Source organism: Equus caballus, chromosome 16 (genome assembly GCF_041296265.1).
Source record: "Equus caballus isolate H_3958 breed thoroughbred chromosome 16, TB-T2T, whole genome shotgun sequence".
Lineage (NCBI taxonomy): Eukaryota > Metazoa > Chordata > Mammalia > Perissodactyla > Equidae > Equus > Equus caballus.
Window position 1 is genome coordinate 72069575 of NC_091699.1, and position 17969 is coordinate 72087543.

General features: G+C 37.0%; 1 protein-coding gene and 1 long non-coding RNA gene across 2 annotated transcripts in view; one reads left to right on the plus strand and one right to left on the minus strand.

The window, feature by feature from the left end:
* The window catches only part of ZNF385D (zinc finger protein 385D), an 804272-nt gene that overhangs the window by 383598 nt on the left and 402705 nt on the right, over positions 1–17969 (plus strand). The gene's annotated exons all lie outside the window — the stretch shown is intronic.
* LOC138918248 (uncharacterized) lies at positions 4480–11614 on the minus strand. Its single transcript, XR_011427343.1, has 2 exons — positions 8838–11614; positions 4480–7644 (listed from the first exon to the last, which is right to left on the minus strand). It is a non-coding gene; the product is annotated as an uncharacterized lncRNA (long non-coding RNA).

Consider the following 17969-nt stretch of genomic DNA (forward strand, 5'->3'; position numbering starts at 1 on the left):
AAACCAGAGGTTGGGGTGGAAAGTGAGGGTGGAAATTAAGAGCTAAAGCAAGGCAGATGGTGTCTTCCTACCAGTTCTTTAATCCCTAGCAAAATGACAAATGCCTCTTTCACACTGATCAGGTGACCATCAGTCGAAAATTTGTTTCTCCTACTAGATTTTTTTTCCCCTTTCTTCCTTTCTATTAAGAAGAAAAAAGTTGCTTCAAAGAAAAAAATAGGAGAAAGTGGTTTATGTGTAGGCTTTGGAATCGTGCAGACCTGGCTTGAAGAATTCTAGGACCTTGAATATATCCTCTTAATTTTATCATCTACAGATGGGGATAGATAACAGGATTATACTGAGAGTTAAATGGGATAATGCAGGCAATATGCTTAGCACAGCACTTGCTACTCAATAAATGTTAGTCCTTAATGTTAGGATGTTTATTATCACCATCCAAGGGCAACACCACAATTACAGTAGAAAGAGCCCAGGCTTTGAAGCCAGGTAGGATGGGGCTGTTTACTTCACCTCTCTGAACTTCAGTGTCTTCATCTGTAAAATGGAGATAATAATGCTTTCCGGAGAGGACAGTTTAACACACTAAATTAGATGATGTCAGCAAGAAGCACCAGACATGGCAACTTTAGTAATTATTCTAGTCCAAAGACAAAGTCAGTCATTTCAGACCTTTAACCAGGCTGCCTATTACCCACCAAGTGAACAAATAAATCGTTTTTCTTTTTACATGTGTATATTTGTACATATATATATATCAACTATAATGACACCACCCTGATACCATGATTTGTATTTTTTCAACTTACCTTCTTGGTTTGGTTCCATATTATAGTTCATCTTATATGACTTATCAGTTCTTATCCATTTTCTATGTATCTGTTGTTTTGTTATTTTTCCTTTACACCCAAATGAGCACTTATAAAGCATGCATGTTACCCACTTTCCTGATATATTTAGATGAATATTTTCCACTATCTATTCCTTTTGCTTTTTAGTATGTTAATAAGCAAAGGTATATTATCATCGTCATCAACATCATCATGATGAAACAGCCATAATGTTGTTCTCTTGTTTTGAAGCTGAAGTTATCATTCTTTCATGGATTTAGTAAATATCCCATTTTATTTCCTGCTTGACTTTTTCTTTAACTTGAGTTGTCTTTCTTATTGGTTTCTGTCATCCTTCTAGAGTGAAATTTGCAAAATAGTGTGATGTGTGGCTCCAACTGTTTTCCCATAATCACCAATGCTCAGTGTTTTCTTTGTTTGCTTTTATCTTTGTGAAAACATAGAAAGTATCTCACCGTTGTTTTAATTTGCATCTCTTTGTTGGTTAGGTTGAACATTTTATCATTTTCTCAATAGAAATTTGTATTTCATTTTTAGTAAATAGTCTGTTCAGGCTCTTAGTGCAGTTTTTCAAATGCTATTTCTGACAAAATAGTTGAGATCTGTGCCTTACCAGCTACCCAACTGTTTAAGTTAAACCAGGTCACCTGACATTGAGGTGAGCTGTTTTTGGTCATCTTAGAAAACATTCAACTGGTCTGTTTTTTTCTTTAATATGGTTCAAATATTATTATCTTTTAAACAAACCATCAACTTTTCTGATTTTCTGTTATGCAATACCAGTACTATGGCAGGCAGGGGACATCATTTCAATAGAAAATTTGGTCACAGAGGAGTTACAGTTCACCAAATATAAAGCAATATACCTTTAGTGTATTGCTGATTTTACCAGTGGGAAAGCAGAAGACCAGAAAGGTTAAGTTAGTTGTCTAATGTCACAGTCTGATGAACGCTTATTCACAATCTCCTGGGGCGTGATTGAACACAGTGGTTCTTAACATGTGGTGTATGGACCAAAAGCATGAGCATCACCTGGAAACGTTAGAAATGCAAGTTTTTGAGCCTCTACCCCAGAACTACTGAATCACAATGTTTGGGAATAAGGTCCCACAATCTGTGTTTAACAAGTCTTCCAGGTAGCTCTGATGTTTTCTAAAGTTTGAGAACCACTGATCTAATAGATTCTTTTTCCCTTGTGGGAGAGACTATTGACTTCTTGCTAATAGGACCTTGATTTTGTTCACTTATCAAAAGGCAATTGAACCAGGGAAGGTGAGCCAAGTCCTAGGACAGGGTTTCTCATTCTTGGCACTACTGATATTTCGGGCCAGAGAACTTTTTGTTGTGAGAGGCTGTCCTGTGTATTGTAGGATGCACAACAGCATCCTGCCCTCTATTCACTAGATTTTAGTAACACTCCCTACCCCAAGTTGTGACAACCAGAAATGTCTCTAGGCAATGCCTAATGTCCCCTGGGGGCAAGCTTCCCTCCCCCCCACCCCCCCCCCCACCCCCCGCCCCACCCCAGCTTCTCCTAATGGGAATCACTGCCCTGGGGGATGACTCGTACTTATTCCGATCTGAGCATCATAATCCCATTCCTGATTGCCTGTGTTGGGATCAGAGGCATAACACCTAGTTCTGGTCAATGAGACCTCAGGGGAGGTCTTTTGAGAGGTCCTCAGAAAGATTTTCCTGTCCAGAGAAACTGGAGATGCACAGGAGGAAATGTCTCCCCTCTTCCTTCTCTTTGGATGTTATCTTTTGCGTGTGTGATGGTTGGGGTTGTGGCAGGCCTTGCACCATCAGATGAATGCCTATAAGATCAGAGAGAACTTGTCATAATTGAGCTCCTGCATCAGTTCAGAAAATAGCCACCATCAGGCCTCCTGTTATTTGAGAAAATAACCTATTGTTTTTGTAATCTTTAGACGGTTTGTGCTACATGGAGCTAAAATACCCTAACTGATAAATGCACTATGACTGGAGATATTACATTTACAAATTCTGGTAAATGGGAAGTTATAATATATGTATATATATCTTAGTCCCTTTCAAGTAACTAAGTTGCAGCAAACCACAAATATAAATAATACGAGACAATACTGAACTATACCGAAAAGATAATCTGGAAGTAGTTTATGCATGAACAACATTTTCTTATGTGTTTATGTATGAAGATTGTCTTCCAATAGCAATGAAAGTGAAACTCTCCAGAAATCACATTCAGATATCTATATTAGGAAAATTCCATTACAAAGAGCTCGTTTAGCATAGAGTAGTGCCATTACGCTAGATCTCAGGGGGGTTTTATTAGTGAATATGTGCTGAGGTGTCTTTGCTCTTCAGTGATAATGAAATTTTTTTGTGATATTGAACATCACTGAAATGTAATTTTATCTCTTTATTGTGCATTGTTCCTTTTTTGTTTTAAAATAATTGGCCTCAAAAGTAATCCTTCTATGCCAGATGAATGGAAAGTTGTACATTTTGATTCACATACTTCATAGTTTCACATTTGAATGAACAAAAATACAATTCCAGTGCTCATGATTCAGTCATCTTTCTATATTTATAAAAAGAAACTTTAGGTCTGTAAAAACTGAGGAATAAGTTTTGATTAATATGAAGAGAGAAGCTAGGTGGTATAGCTTATTTAAAACTAACAAATAAGAACAACAAAAACTAATAAATCCATGTTGGGTATTGATTAGGGTTTAGCTCGCTCCTTTTCTGCACATACAGTGATAAGATTAAACTCTCAGACCTAGTTAAATTAATATGACGGTCACATCATTACATCTGGATGAAGTTGTGCACACAATTCCAAGACAAGAATCTGCTTGATGTTTTTTTTCTCCTCTTAATCACAATCGTCTCAATATTCTGAAATCTAGGAAGTAAGCTATAAAGTTAGCTACAATCAGCATGCTGCATATAAAATAATAAGGGCAAGGGGAGGTAGGAGAAAGGAGAATTAGCTACCATATGTAAATAAACACATGAGGCAGGGGGGAAGGAAGAAAATAAGGATAGCTGCTAACGTCCTGATTTGTGCAACTAGTCGTGAGGCTATAAATATTCAAAAGAATCACAGTCGATCATGTGGGTCAATATATATTCTTCTTTCCTTAATAGTGTAAGGCACTCTGTTTTTACTTCACACTGTATTGTGAAGTAACCCAGGCAATGTTTTAATTCCCTTTCACCTGTTTTTCAAAGCCTTGAATAGTCTGAGAGAGCCATGTAGCAGTCTCAAGAGAACCACTGTTGTATTCACTGGTCTAAATATTCCTATTCAGGCATTGAAAATCTCTAAACTAGAGAAGCCTAAAGTGGAAAGTCTGTTGAAGCCTCTGCCCGATCAGCCAAAGCCTTGCCTTCAATATATTCTGCATTCCGTGTACCCCCGGATGATAATTGCAGTAGCCATTTCATGACTACTGTTCGTGGACTGCCAATGTTCCAGCCTCTAATGATAACTGGTTCCTCACTCCCTCCAAACCCAGCCATCAGAAATCCAATCCCAGTTCCTTTTTCCATTAAGGTTCTGCTGCCTGCAATGACTTCTACGAGCAGTTTGTGTATCTACCAGAATTCTTAATTGCAGACAACAGACTCATGTCTATTTAGTTTAAGCATAAATTTATTACAAACACACAATCTCTATCACAATCAGGTAGTTCCTAAACAGGAGTCTCTTTCCATAGCTGCTGGTCCCTGGGACATGCTGCCTGTTCATATACTTCCCCAGGGGAAAAACAAAGAATACCTCAGGCCCTTCTTCATTACCCCCACATGATTCAGTTCAAAATCAAAGTCTCCCATGGATATATCTATTGTAGAACCCAACTCATGTATATGTGTTTCAGCATTGCATGAGACTGGGAAAAGTAAAAATTTTTTTATCCTACTCTGGGAAAGTGATATGTACACTTTGGGCAACTATCACATTACGAGGTTGTGAGGCAGTCATGAATGGCATAGATCCACAGCATCAATGATTCCCAAAGGTCAGCTATTGCCCACTCAGACTTAACGTATCTGTAGAGTGAACTGTTTGCACCAAATTTGCAGGCTTCCCAAGCTTCTCTTTCCCTGATTTCCATTAACATTCTTGCCAGTAGACTCCTAGTGTCCCAAAGCTTCTTTTATTGACATGGGAGCAGAGCTATCTCAGGAACATCACTGTATCCCAATGTTAAAGAAGGAATCCCTTACCTATGCCCCAAATTTAATTTTAATATGGTCCAAATAGCTATTCCACTCATTAAATATAATTGTCATGAATGACATTATATACATTTCCAATGACATCATTTTAATTTTTAAAAATTCTACAAATTAGGCACTAGTTTGAGTTCAATGTAATCTGACCATGTCACTCCCTTTTTAAAAACACTTTAGTGGTTCATCCATACTACAATGGTATCTTCCAGCTACATTGCAGGAAGTTGGTGTCCTTGTTTTCTGATTCATATCTTCCTGAACATCCTCAACTCTTAGCAGCTACCCAGGCGAACTCTAAGCAATCAAACAGAAATACTTAATTTTCCACATCTCCCCAACTATTTTATGAATCTGGGCCTTGGAACATGCTGTTCTCTTTGCTTGGAGTGTCCTTTCTTCCAAATCACATATTCTTATGTTATTATCTATTGAGAAGTCTTTCCTCATCTACCTGCCTAGGATTACTTTCTTACTCTGTAGGGTCTCTACTCTGCTTCGTGCAGCCCACCATTATCGTGATCACCTCACTATGTTTTGGTGGGTGGTGCTTATTGTTGTTTATAAACATCTGTGTCACCTCTTCAAAGTGAGCTCCTGGAGAGAGGTTGCCTCATATCTTGAATCTCCAGAGGCTGGCATGGTGCTTGGCTTATTTTTTAAGCTCTAGCATTTCTTGTTAAATGAATAAACGATGAACAGTTTATGGCTACATCCTTACCTTATACGTATTGTTCCTTGTAAGATTTAAACTTAGAGATTTTCAAACCCTGATTGTTGCTTAAACAAGCTTAGCTGTTGAAGTGGTCATTTCAAGAAATTTGTGGATGCTAAATTAGCCACTGGAGGGAGCCCATAGACCAGTTTGGAGAATCATTACCACTCACAAAACATATTAATTAAAAATAATTATAAAGTAGATCTTTAAATTTAAAATAAGGTGAGTTTTGCAGCTCTAAAATAAGTAGATTAGTTTGTAGTTTATACAGAAGGAAAAATAACATAAAACTCTTAGCTTGTGTTTTTTTTCACAAAGACAAGTTATATTATAGAAGATAAAGGAGAGAACAAATGGGAAAGAAGTAGGAAATCCAAAAGTCTAGGGGTGTTTTTCACTTGAAACATTGGTTCAACAGTCTTCTTTGCATTTATGACAAAATAATCTTTAAACATTTTTCTTAAAGCATGTTTTTTCAAAGTGGTGATATTAGATGAATAGACCAATTATGACATACTAGTTCTCAAGGCAGTGTTACTGATAATTTGGACTGATTCACTTTTAACTTAATGGTCTGAATTTTTCATTTTAATTAATTATTATAGAGACAATGCTGTTGTTTTTCTTGTTATATTGGTTCAAAGGGAAATAAGTCAGAAATTTTCCAGATTAAGGTAATTTTAAAATATGATTTGATATGCATGATTATGCAAGCCCAAAATTTTGAGAGCTTTTAAGAAATATGAAACATATATCGAATTGCCTAGAGATACATATACAAATATTCCACTATTGAATCTTTTGGAGCTTGCTAAGTCAGGTGAAGATTTTTGAATATATTGAGAAGTTGCTTTTGTAAATTATCTAAGACAGTGATTATTTTTAGATTGTTCTATAGCCAATCAAAATAATTTTCCTTTTGGATAGTAAAGTAAAAAAACTAAATTCAATCTCAAGTGATGTTGTTATTGAAATTCTGCACAGAGTAGAAGCTGATAATTGCCTAACTCAGGCACTAGAATTTATAACAGTGGCTTTGATAAAATGTGGAACATCTTTTTATTAATTCTCTAAGTTCTGAGACAGCTAGGCCTAACAACAGGGGAACTCCAATTGTTGTTGGTTCTCAATTTCAAAATTCTCTATAAAGCAACTTTCAACCTTTGGGACACTATTGATGCCCTCTCTCTTGGCACAGTTAAAATTTCAGATGGACTTCCCAAATTAACTCATTTGAATAAGCTCAGAGGAAAATAGTCAATAAGCTAAATTATTTGAGGACAGTAAAACGTTTAAAGAGTTTTATATTTCACATAAATACAAAGTTATTGCTTAGCCTTTTAAAATATTCTTGGAGGTCGTGGCTCATTTTTACATATGCCATGTGTTAGCTCCCAGACCTCCTCCCAGCACAGTAAAACAGGTTGATGACTCGGGTGCCAAGTAAGAGTCAGTTAGCTGTCTGCAATGTTCGACACTTTTTTTGTTTGTGGTATTTTCACCAGTGTTTTAAATTTTGTGCCAGATCTTCTTTGCTTCCATAAATACGCAATTCGTGTTTGGAATGAGGTATGTCTGCGATAAAAGCAGATGTGGATGAGATATGATGTCAGTCCAATTTGTTCTGTCTCATGTTCAAAGTGGTTCTCATCTACCGACATTCTTCCACTTCACCACCTGGAATTATCACCACCATTTTAGATGAGAAATTTGAAGCTCCGAGACGGTACTTATTCAGTGTCACACAGGGAATGCTAGAGGCAGCATTCAGGCTAGGCCTGTTTGCCTCTAAATTCTATTCTCTTCTCTGCTCCTGTGTTTTTCAAACTTTTCTCGTTGGAATCTATTCTAAAACAACACATTTTGCATGAGACCAAATGCGGATACACACAATAAAAACATTCTCAAAAACTACTTATCTTTACAACATGTGATTTACTCTGATATTTTATACTCTATTCTATTTCATTTTGTAGGACATAAAACAATAAATTGATTTCACAATCCACTAATTGGTCACAATCCGTGGTTACAAAAACACTGTTCATCACTTTACTTCTCGACTTTATCTTGCTGTGCGAATAAATAGTTTTTGGAAATTAACTTCAGAGGGTCATGGACCAGTTGAGGTAAAAGAAGTAGGAAAGTTGATGGAGAGAGTCAGTGTCTTTTAAATTAAATTAAATTTAAATTTAAAATCCATTAAAGACCTATGTTTGGCTCCTTTGAATATAAATAGGACTTGTTGTGGAAGGAAATCAATAAATCTTAATCTTGATATTTCTTCAAGTGTATTTTGAGAGAAGTCATGCTTACATTAACAAGAGTTTTACCAAATTAAATCAGTAAGGATAATAATAGTTTTAAATCCAATGAGAACAAAGCACAAACAAGTCTATTTGGAGAAGCAATATTGAGTTAAGGATAAGAGTGCATTTTGAGAATGATTTTTCTGGATTGTTACATCCTTAGAGATTTCCTGAGGAATTTGTATGGGCAAACCTGAGGCAGTCATTAAGTATGGTTTTTCCCTTGAGGTTTTTGTGCTGAACCAGCACATCCCTGGCACCGTAGGATTTCAAAGCTGTAAATTAAGGATCTGAGAAATTCAAGCAAGCATCTCTCTCACTCTCTAAACATTTCGATTCTTCCATTTCAATTATTAAAATAAAATTTCATTTGAGATATTTTTAGTTCCACTGCTTTAGCAATATTTTCACTCAGAATGCCTCCTACCACATAAGCAGGTATTAGAACTTAAATTTTAAAGTAAATTTCAGTTGTCCTGGAAATGAATGGATGTCATATAAGCTCTAGTTGAATTAAAATGGATATTTTGCATGCATACGTGGAGACCAATATCTGTTGCTGTTGAAAATATTCTTTTGATTTAGTATTTTGTGATCAGCTTGGATCTCTATATGAAAAGGCTATTAAGCAGACAGCGTGGAACTTTTCTGAATCACGTCAATGACAGATAATCCTTCTATGATTATTGAATTTGGAGAATTAGTGTAGATTTAAAAATAACAGAAACTTACTTTGTTTTCAGAATTTTAGATAGATACCATTTAGTAATAATGATAGTAGAATATAATCTTGTTAATCCACATCTCAGATAATTGGGAAATTTCAAGGCCTCCCAGCCAAATTTCAAACTGAGTCAACCACTTGTGTAGAACATTAGCTGGATATTTGCTGCCGCTGTGAAGTCATGGCATTCATTTCTTCAAATAACCATTGATTGTTTCCGGTGTGCTAGACTCCATTCTGAGCACTAGATAGACACACACAAGTAAGACAGATAAATCCCATGCTTATATCACTCATCTTACGGTTAGGGAGAAAGATAACAAACAGCCAAATAATATAATGTCTGGTAGTGATAAGGACTTTCAGGAAAAACCAACAGGGTAAAGAGTTGAAGAATGAAAGGTGAGGAGATTTTTTTTTTTTAAAGATTGGCACTAAACTAACATGTGTTGCCAATCTTTTTTTTTCTTCTTCTCCCCGAAGCCCCCCGGTACATAGTTGTGTATTCTAGTTGTGAGTGCCTCTGGTTATGCTATGTGGGACGCTGCCTCAGCATGGCTTGAGGGGTACCATGTCCACACCCAGGATCAGAACCAGCGAAACACTGGGCCAACAAAGCAGAGTTTCGGTCATGGGGTCAGCCCGGTGAGGAGATGTTTCAATCAGGATTATTGAGGAGACGCCTCTGAGGAAGGGATATTTGAACCAGCTATGCCCTCTCTTGGAAGCTGTGCTTCAAGGTATCAAAATGAATTTCTTTTCCTTCCCTGCCTGTGTCTCCAGTTCACTGTCCCTGTGCATTCTATGCAGGAGAGTTGGAATACCATGCACTTTAATGATGGGAAATGGCTTGCCTTTAGACACTCCTAATCAGAGAACTTTCCATTTAATGGTTTTGTTGCCTATGAACAGTGTTGAAGAACTTTCTCTAGAAACTGCCTAAGATGGTAGGATTATATAAGAGAACACCAATGTTTCGTGGGCTTTTTATTTTATCTGGCTATTGGCCACATTGATGCCTAATAGTGATTCATTTAAGATAATTAAGTTTTTGTTTTGGAAAGGACTTTTTTATTTGACTTATAAGCATAGCATGATGGACTGTTTTGTGTTTGGTTATTTTTAGTTTTGTTTTTAATACAAGATTGCAGCACGTGCCATTTAAATCATGTATTTTTCTTACTCACCTTGAAGAGTAGAGCCAATATGATCAATGGTCAAAATAAGTGGAGATATTTATTAATAATCTGCTATATCTGGCAGACAGACTAAGATGCCCCTTAACTTTTCCTACCTCCTATCGTTCTCATCTTTGTGTAAGTCCCTCCACTGGAGTGTGAGTAGGACCTGCGACTCTTGCTCCTAACCATAGAATGTGATTAAGGGAAATGTCATTCCCATGAATATGTTATGTTATAAAAGACTCTGTCTTAGCAGATCTGAGCTGGAGATTCTCCTTATGGGCTTGATGAAGTAAACGACTGTGTTGGGAATAGCCCATGTGGCAAGGAAGTCTGGATCCTCTCCAGAAACTGTGGGATGCCAGTAGGATCTGAGTTAGCCTCCACCTGGCAGCCAATAAGAAGCCAGGGCTCCAGTCAGACAGCCTTAAGGAAATGAATTCTGCCAAAAATCTGACTGAGCTTGGAAGTGGATTCTTCCCCAAATGAGCCTCCAGATGAGAATGCAGCCCAGCCAACTTGATTGCAGCCTTGTGAGACCCTGAGCAGAAGACCCAGCTAAACAGGCCTGGATTCCTGACCCATGGAAACATTGAGATAATAATTGTGTGTTGTTTTAAGCAACCGAACTTTTGGGATTTTGTTACACAGCAATGAAAACACTAATAAAATTCACAGAACTCCTCCATATCCTTTTACCCCAACCATCCACCAAACCTCCAAATCTGAAAAATGATGATAATCATGAGAATCTTAACACTGAAAACAGAACAGTAATAACAATAATAAAAATATATATTAATTGAATACCTATTGTGTGCCAAGCAATGTATTAGAAAGCACTTTTCCTCTATCATTTTATTTATTTTTCATAAAAACCTGGTAAGGAAAGTATTATTTTAACCATTTTACAAATAATGGAATCATAACATTTTGGAAAATCTGTCAACCACCTGCACAATGAGTGTCAGAGACAAAATTCAAACCTCTATCCATTCACTCCAGTTGGCTAGCTGCCTTGCCATGCTGCTTCAAAAATTCTCTTTCTCTTCTCCCACTCTCAACTACTGAAGTGCTTCTGAGGACAAAAAACTGAAACTAAAACAAAATCACACAACCAATATGGTTTGAGGTCACTGCAAGTTCATGGCTTCTGTTCTCTTTTGGCCTCTTGATGCCATGAGTAAATCTTTACTTTCTTTTGACCCTTCTTATTACACCTTCCATCAGCAACTCGCATGCTGCTCCCCTTGAATGCTGGAGCCAACCGCTTCACTATCCCTCTTCTTCTCTAAAAAGACATAGATCAGCAAACCGTATTCTCTTATGCCCACCTGTGCTCCCTACAGCTTTTCTTATACCCACCAGAGCCTACCACCCTTCTTTCCTTTCTACTTCTTTCTGGTTTTAAAGGCTTTTTCCCCCTCAGTTTGAGACTAATCTATTAACTTTAAATCCCCTGCCTTTTGTAATACATCTGTTATTCCCTCTCTTGCTTATATAATCTGCAGATTCGAAAATTGGGATTTATCATGTGTTACGGGTTGAATTGTGTCCACATCCCAAAAAATTAATTTAGAGTTCTAAGTCTTAATATGTCAAAATGTGACCTTATCGAAGATAGGGCCTTTGAAGAGGTAATCAAGTTAAAATGAGATCATTAGAGTGGACCCTAATTCAATATGACTCACATTACTATAAAAAAGGGACAAATTTGGACACACAGACTGACACACACACAGGGAGATGTCATGTGAAGAGTTATTCTGCTACAAGCCAAAGTACTACCAGCAAAGCTAGGAGAGAGGCCTGTGACAGATCCTTCTCTAGTGCCTTCGGAAACAGCATGGCCCTGCTGATACCTTGATCACAGGCCATTAGCCTCCAGAACTGTGAGACAATAAATATTTGCTGTTGAAGCCACTCACTTTGTGGTACTCTTTTGGAGACCCTGGTAAGCTAATACACAGAGTAGCAGGAAAAAAAAACTTCGCTCTTTTCCCCCAGGCATACTTGGTTTTCTGTGTTTCCATCTGGAGCCTCTGCCTTTCTCTGCTAGGGACGTCTCTTCCCAGTGGTTTCTGAGGAAAATTAAGAGCCAGCCAAGTTCTATTTGATTGTCACCAATGTAAAATGCCAGTTTCTGATGGCCTGGCAGACATTAAAAGCCATCTCTTTCTTTTGTGATGCGCTAGAGAAGGAGCTGTTCTAATAAATTTCCACAATCTGATTGGTGAGGATTCTGATTCAGGCCAGGTTATCTGACGTCTCACCTCTGCCTTCTTGCTGCTGAGGTTTCCTTGCACTTCCAAATGGGCCTCTCAGGTAGGATCTGTGGCCATGCCCAGCCTGTTCTGTTTCTCTTATGTATCACGGCTGATCCATGGGAAACATATACCTTTCATCGGATATCAGAGGAGCAGTAAGCATCTCAGACATTCTACTTTGGTGCCACAAGCTGCCTTAGCTAATTGCTTCTCTATAGGCTGCCTTCCATGTCACATGCTTGTCCACTGTGTCCCCTAAATTGCTCTTATCAAGGTCTCTGAGACGTTCCCTTGCTGTGCCTCTCACCAGATGTCAAGGGAGCTCACACTATCTACCAGCTTCAGAAAAATCATCTGTAGTTTCCTAAGTAACTCTAGGCCTCCAACCTCTTTTTTGGCATGAATAGGGGAAGAGTAAAGTAATTGTTTCTGATGTCATCCTGCAAGTCCTGCTTTTGCAATAGATAATTGGCTGGAGGTGGAAGGTCAGACAGGAGCCACAGATCTGACCCTCTGCCACCTCCTTGGTACCCTCAACTTATGTGAACCTGCATCTCACTTTGGGAAAATTCAACACCTGTTATTTTGCTATCAATTTGAGGTCTTGGATGAAATGAAAAACAGGCCCAGTTTTAACATCCTATTATCATTTATATTAATCTTCTACCCGTCTACCTACCCATACACCTTATTCCTTTTTTCTTTTCAGTCAACCTTCTTGCAGAAAGTAGCCAGACTTGTGGTTTCCATTTTCTTCCACTTACTCCTCAATCCACAGCTCTGACTTGTATTTCCACAGTGACACTGAAAACTCTCCTTGAAGAAATTACTGATACACTCTTGATTGCTCCATCCAATATTCAGTTCTCTGTTCTGACCACTCTCTGGTGTTTTTGAACCTCTGTGAACCACTGTGAACCCCTCCTTTCTTCCTAAAACTCTCCACGCTGTGGTCTTGGACATCTTTCTCGCTCCTCTTATCTTCTCCATCTCCTTCCAAAAGTGCCTATTCCTCTAGCCTTCATTAATTCTACTGGTCTCCAGGTTTCTTCCTTAGCACCTTTTTTTCTTTCTCTCTTTGCAATTTAACCCAATATAAAAGGTTTTTCTCTAATCACATCCAAATTTAAACTCTACGCTAGCTCACTTTCCTAAATTTCAGATCATTAACTACCTAGTGAACATTTTTGAAGCTATACAATTTTGAACTATTATTCTTCATACAAAAATTTTGCAATCTAGACAATGGAGGAAGAAGTATGTGGAATTAAAAACATAGAGAAGATTATCTCTCAACAAAGAGAGAGAACAATTATTGAGTTTGAATAAAGGGGAAAAATGAAAGGGAAATAAATTCTTAATCACTTAATCATTTTATTTTAAAAAATAATTTTATTCATTGTGATATAATTTTCTTCACTAAATACTCGTTACTTTATAAAATGTTAATATGCCTTCAGTTGAAATATGTCATCCATTTGGAAACATTCCGCTATAGTTTTTAAAAAGCAACATTTTAAATCATTTTACCAATATATTAATCATGCTTTTTTTCACTCTTCAGTTTTTTATATTGTTCCGAGTGATATAGGAAATGGTAGTAGGCATATTAGAAGTATCTTTTCTTCACATTCTTTATTTAGGAATCATCAGAGCCTAGGCCAAGTCTTAACCACTGTGTTAGATGATTTTAAATTTATAATTTCTCTGTTCCCTTTGCTGAATGATTGGTATTCATATTACTTATTTTATTTTTGCTTTTATCACACTGTTTTGCCCCTACACGACTTGCAAGAGAGCAAATACCATCTGTTTTGTTAAATTTTGCCTCCCCAAGATGCAGCAGCTGATATATAATTGTTATAAAACTGTTTCTTAAAAACTAAAACAGAGCTCTCTTTTTTTGTTTATTTGTATAATATTTATCAGTCTGCTAGACTTAAGAAACTTCAGGGTTTTAGTCGTAGCTATTGTTTTTTATTCTTCTAAATTCTCCAACCACAAGTATTCTCTTTTTGTTCCATAATTCGCTTTTTATAAATTATGCCATTAAGCAGCACGGTTATGATTCTTTGAATGATTTCCAAGATGATAGAATCAATTATTTGTAGTAGATAACTAAAGGGCACACTCAGAAACAAAACTCTCTTATTTAAAACTAAATCCACAAAAATCAAACATCTTTCATGACATTTCAACATATGAAATAAATTGTCACTCCACAATCGAAAATCCACAAACTACAAAAACCCAAGCTAAAGTCTTGTCCTTGTAAAAGTTTCCCAAAGGTAACATTTTTGTGTGGCTCCCGCCCCGTCCCTGCCAGAGAGCTGGGACCATTTCTTTTCTCCAGTAGGAAGCATAATGGAGCAACCTGAAACATCCATAAGAAAGAATTAATAAATGCTGCTTCCAGAGGGACATCCTTGGAGAGGTGAGGAAAGGAAGGAACAGTTGCCAAGTCTATTGAAAAGTCTGGCATCAAATAGGGTGACAGACGTTCTAGCCAGGTGGTCCACATATACGAATGAAAGAATATGCTGGAAGGGGACCCCACAGGGACACTGTAGATCCAATCATGACCATAGCTAAAGATTAAGTTAACTCCATTAGTAGAAAGAATCATTAAAAAAATATGCAACTCATTGTAGATTGTTATGCAGGGGCAATGCTAATCATGTGTTTGAACTCAAATCTCATCAACTTATTATGGTCTTTGCCAAATGTAAACCAAGGGGAATTTCATAAGTCATATCAACTGTCCATGCCTCCATTTCTTTGTATAGATGCACTCCAATTCAATATGGACAAGGAAGCATTCTAAGAATTAACAAGACTGGACCTACACAGACTCATGTTTGTAAAATTTCCTATGGTTTTTCTGAGCCATACCCCACATCCACCTGAGGCCTGTTTCTTCAGACATGATAAGGGCCAGAGCCAGTCACAAGGACATCGGTGAGGGAGGGTGATGTGCAGAGGGAAGGATGAAATGATGCCAAATGCAGACAGAGGTCACTTCAAAAAGTTGTTAGTTCAGAACCAAGAAAGGGGAGGGAAGGTTCTCCTCCTCTCTACTTCATTTACCAATCAAACCCAGATCCAGCTACTATACCCACCATTACTGTGTAGTAAATTGAGCACAAGACCCCACCTATACTGAGACTCATAGGCAGAAGGAGCTTCTTCCATTCTTCAGCCATAACTTTGAAGTAGGAAACTGAACAGCATGCATGAAATAGGCAGACAATGAGAGGACATGCAGAGATGGGGATGGGCCAGGGTGAGTATGTCTGGTCAATATTTACATGGCACTTCAAGAAAAAAAATGCGCATATGTATGTATGTGATGGTTAATTTTATGTGTCAACTTGTCTGGGTCATGGCACCCAGATATTTGGTCAACATTATTCTGGATGTTTCTGTGAAGGTGTTTTTTGGGTGAGATTAATTTTAAAATTGGTAGACTTTGAGTACAACAGATTGCCCTCCATAATGTGGGTGGGCCTCATCCAATTAGTTGAAGGTCTTAATAACAAAGACTGACCTCTTCTGAGCAAGGAGAAATTCTGCCAGCCAACTTCCTTGGGACCCTGTCCTGCGTCTCCAGACTGCAGGCCTACTCTGTAGATTTTGGACTTACCAAGCCTCCAAAATCATGTGAGCCAATTCCTTAAAATAAATCACTCTCTCTCTATATATATATTTATTTATATATATATTAAACTTGTAAGTTCTTTTTCCCTGGAGAACCCTAACTAATATAATATAACATAAGTTCATTATAAAGTTCACTGATGTAAAAGTTGTGTGGCATCTAATATAAAAAGCATAATAGAATATACAAAATTCTTCATTGTAAAATTCTTATAACCAATTGATTCTCACATGCTTTCTTGCTTCTTCACAAACTATTGTATTTGTAGCTAATCTATGGTTGCAGTTTAACTATGATTTGATAAATTGAGCCATATCCCAATCTTCTCAGTCTTTTGCCAATAAACTTATTGCCATAAAATCTGGTACATGAACTTTTGAAATCCACTATCAGTTTTATAAAATTCTATTGCTAATAATTGTGTCAGAGAGTCAGAACAAATAAACGTTTGATTATTTGATTCAGCAAAGAAGTCACTTACATGATTGTGACAGTGAATGTTAGTCGATATTTTGACTTATTTTGACAGCTAAGGCAAAAGTGGAAGAACAAAGATTTATTTGGGAACTTGATTTGACTTCTTTTCTGGATTGGATAATAGTTTTAGAATACTGGAAAAGAATTTCCTCGATTTCTGTGCTCAATGTAACAGATACAGGCATGACACAGTTTTGAGTTTAATTTAAATTATCAACATTTTTTTCCATCGCTTTCTTAAATCTAGAGAAGGAATTGGTAAACTTTTTGTTTAAATAGACAGATGGTAACTATTTTAGGCTTTGTGGGCCAGTCTCTGAGTCTCAATTACTCAATTCTGCTGTTGCAGTGCAAAAGCATCCATGACGATATGTAAATGAATATGTCTCATTAAACTATACTAACAAAAACGGGCAGCAGGCCAATTTTGACTCAAAGGTCATACTTTCCTGTCCCCTAGTCTAGAAATCAATGATCAATGAAATCAAGCCTTGATTCGTAGTGTTTGCTGATTTCCATGGTGTATATGTTCCCATCATGGTCGATTTCAAGCTAGCAACATGATGTCATTAAACCTGGAGTTGGAAAGAGATGTGCATTACCACACCATTGTGTAGTATTTCCTCTATACAGATGCAATACCCTTAAATTATCTCAAGAGAATAGATAATAGTAAAATGTAGTAAAATAATTAAGAACTGATGAGTTTTACCCATTTATTGCCTTTCTTTTTAATATAATTTAATTGTATGTGTATATAATCTAATTTTTAATATTGGCTGTGTTGAACAACTGGCTTGTAAAATTCCTGAAAATTTAAAAATTAAATCTTGTGAGCCAGTACAAGCTGGCTACAGCACACCACTAGCCAGGGTCAAGAACCAACTTAATGTCTGGGTCAAAGCCATGAAACTGTTCCAGGGGATAACTGTAGAGTAGAAACTTAGACACAAGATAAAGATGCTCAGATAGCAATAATAATGAAGGAACAGTGTTGTACTTAGGAAAACCTTTCAGAGTTGTCTACTGCTTTTCAAGGACACTCTATACCAAATGTCTTGATAGTTTCAGTTTGGCAACATTCTGGGTAAAAAAGGATTTTCTGAATTGACCAGGGAATATAATTATCATCTAAAACACCATTTCTAAGAGAAAATAAATCCTAGCTCCAAACAACCAACTTATAAAGGACCTTTCTGGAACACTATGTTTGTAACTTGGAGACTGCCTGTACACATACAAAAGAAAGTGTCATTTTTGCATGAGTAAATTATATTTTGCCAAAATAGGACTAAATAGAATTCATGGTAATGGTTTTACTAAGTGTTTAACTTTGTGATCCTAATTTTTTCTTGCAGAATAGTAACAAGCAATCAGATAACAAATCTTCAGTCTTCCTTACCCCCGTGACACCTGCACCATGACTGTGTGTCTTGTGTTACACATCAACTCTAAAAGTCTTAGCATCCCTCTATTAACATGCATTAAGGATAGCACAAAGTGTTGTGCAAATTGATCCCCTTTGACGGATAAGAAATTTGACTTAGTAGCCATGAT